Source organism: Mastomys coucha, unplaced genomic scaffold (genome assembly GCF_008632895.1).
Source record: "Mastomys coucha isolate ucsf_1 unplaced genomic scaffold, UCSF_Mcou_1 pScaffold12, whole genome shotgun sequence".
NCBI lineage: Eukaryota > Metazoa > Chordata > Mammalia > Rodentia > Muridae > Mastomys > Mastomys coucha.
Window position 1 is genome coordinate 10,180,028 of NW_022196894.1, and position 3,361 is coordinate 10,183,388.

Consider the following 3,361-nt stretch of genomic DNA (forward strand, 5'->3'; position numbering starts at 1 on the left):
GAAGAAGAAGAAGAAGAAGAAGAAGAAGAAGAAGAAGAAGAAGAAGAAGAAGAAGAAGAAGAAAAGTTCTAAATTTGAATGGATGGTTTTCCGATGGTAATGCAAGTTAAAATCAAAACAAAATTCAGGTATAGAATTGTAAACTCTTTAAGTTAGGATGGACGATAGAGTAATTTATCTAGATTGCCAAATATGATGCACTGGATGTTATAAATGTATATCATACCTTACAATTTACATAGTTGCTATATGACATTCAATGTATATCCAAGAGAAGAGAGTCTTTTTAATTGGACAAAGAGGGGGAAATGTGCCTGCTTGTATTATGTTAATTTGGGTCCCCAAAATTATTTGTGTGGGTGATAGCACATCCACACTTAAGACACTGAGGGACCCTGTCCCCAACTGGTAAATAAAGATGCGGCAGCTCAATGGCTGGGCCACTTCCTAACCTCCACGTAGCTAATCCACCTCCCTCTGATAGTCTCAAGTTATCACTTACTAAATCTACTCTATCTTGGCTGGTCCAGATCCAGACAGGATGCAGCGCTTTTGGGCTGCTCTCTCCCAACTCCTATATGGTGGCTATGCTCTGTCCCTCATCTTCTCAGATGTGGCATCTCTTCTCTCTTTCTCCCTGCATGGCAAATCTCTTTCTCCTCTCCCTCAGTCCCAAGTCTGAGAAAATCCTAAGGTCCTGCCTCTGTCTGTTCTGCCCAGCCATTGGTCTCTGGCATCTTTATTTACCACTCAGAACCAATTGAGGGCAGCATCTCTCAGTGTCTTGTGTGCAGACATGCAGACTGCCACGCAAAAAATTTTGGGGACCCAAATTAACTTAATACAATCAGCCATAGAGAGAGACCACACTCACATAATTATCACCATTGTGTGTGTGCATTGCATTGTATCGCGTGTATATGTTTGAAGGTGGATGTGTGTGAGTCAGGATGCATTTTACTGAGATATTTTCATAGTCCTTTATAATATTTTTCAAGACAAAAATCTCACACCATAACCCAGATTGACCTGGAGCTCAGTATATAGTGCAGACTGTTCTCAAACTAATAGCAATCTTCCTGACTCAGTTTCCCAAGTTCAGGGATTGCAGGAGTGAGCCACAGTGCCAGCTCTATTAAACAGCACTATAGTGGCACTACTTTACCATTAGCGACTGCTGTTTCTCTTATTGTACCTAACTTGTGAATGAACCTTCATCATGGGTACATACTTACAGAAGAACATAGCGTGCCCTCCTACCTAGTACTACTCATAATCTCAGGCTTCCAAAAGGGGTCTTGTGACACAACCTCATGGACCAGGTTAGACACTTGTAAAATATGGTGCGAGTCATACTACTTTGTGCATTTACTAAGAATCATACAACTTTTTAGTGACTTTTGTAGTATGTACTGTGTATCTCATTAGAGCTCTTTAAAAAGTGGCCTCTCTCGGTGGCAGCTAAAGATGCCTGGGCAATCTGAAACAGCCATCCTAGCCATGAGATCTCTGGGGATTCCTAGACTATAAGGCAACTCCCGACTAACCCTCTTGGGGAAATCAGGAGTTGGAGAGGCCCTAGGGGACGATGAGCAGAGGTGCCAAGGAGAGACAGGGAGCCTTGTTTGGGTAATCAGCTCATTTTGATGCTGGGACAGCCTCTTGGGACAGCAGTTAATCAGTCAGATGACCTGGGCAGAGTGAAGTGATTAGTGCCAGCTGCAGTGAAGGACCTAGGCTGAAAGCTGGGCTCCTGGGGCATGCCCTTCCCACCTCTCCCCTCCTCATGGGTCAGGAGAAGAAAGCTCTTCTCATTGCTGTTGACCCTTGACATGAGATTGTCTAAACAGAACAGAATTTCTCTATCCTTGAAGCACAAAGAGGCATTCCAGGCTACTCTCCCACTTTTTCAGAGACAAGAGGCATTGGCAGTATTGGCTGTATTTATGGGCATCTCACTGCAGTCGGGATGTCTGTGTTCAAATCTTAGCTGGGTCAGCCTCTTTATAGTAGCCATGGGGAAGTAGTTCCTCATGACCTTTAACCCAGTGCTTGGCTTTGGTCATGACCTTGCCTGACTCTGTTCCTTTCTAGTGTCAGGAGTGGTGTAGCACATACCTCCCATCCTCCTCTCGGGAGACTTAGGCAGATCAGGAGTTTGAGGTCAGCAAAGAGATCCCATTTTCAAAAACAAAAGAAAGCATGTATTTGGTGATTTTGTTTTGTGTATACATGTATGTGTGTATCTATTCATGTAAAACATGGTGTTCATGTGTGTACACATGCATATGGGGGCCAGAGGTTGACACTGGGTATCTTCCTCAATCATATACCCACATTTGTTGAGACAGGCTCCTTCTCTGGTTCAGCTAGACTACCAGCAAATACAGAATCCTCCAGTCTCAGCCTCCACAATGCTAAAGTTCCCAGTGTATGCTACAATGTCTGGTTTGTATGTGAATATGTGAGTGCAGAGCTAGCACCTTACCAATCGACCCACTCTCCTGTCTCTTGTGACTGTTCTTGTTGAAAAGCTTTTCTTAATCCTTTCTATTCTTTGCTCACCTATGATTTAACTAAACATATACTTAAAAAAAAAAACCCTACCCTCACCCCAAAGAAACCAAATGCAATGTGTAATCCACACCTGGCAGAGTGTGGTTGGAAAGGCAGCTGTGAAACATTTTAATGCACCAGAAAAGCAGAACATTTGATGGTCATCCAATGGTACTGAAATTAATTCTCTTAACTGTGTTTGGAGAGGACAGTTTTTAAAATCTTCAAATTATCTCTGCTTCTTCCTCCCAGGACCTTACATGTACTAGACATGGCCTACAACTTAATTGCATCCTGGGCTCTTATCACTCAGCCAGGGCAAGAAGAGCTGGAAGGAGAAACACTGCTGTTGCTGCTCTGGGCAATGGTAGATGCTCCTAACACAACTGTAATGGTTTACATGTATGAAACTGGTCATAAAAAGCACAGCATGACATCTTTTGCAAAATTTAAACTTATCTTTATTTCCCTTAACATAATTTAATATAGAGGTTTTTAGGCCTAACGTGTAGGGAAATAGGTGGAAGTGGAAATCATTATGTTAAGCAAACTAAGCCAGGCTCGAATGTCATACACCACATGTTTTCTCTCATATGCAGACTTTAAACTCTGTGTGTGTGTGTATGTGTGTCTCTCTCTGTGTGTGAGCGTGCATGTGTGTGTGTGTGTGTGTGTGTGCGTGTGCGTGTGCATGTGTGTATGTGTGTGTGTGTGTTTAGGTTGTGGACCTAGAAAGTGGATTTTTTTTTATTTTAGATATTTTCTTTATTTACATGTAAATTTCTCCATTCCCAGTTTCCCCTCC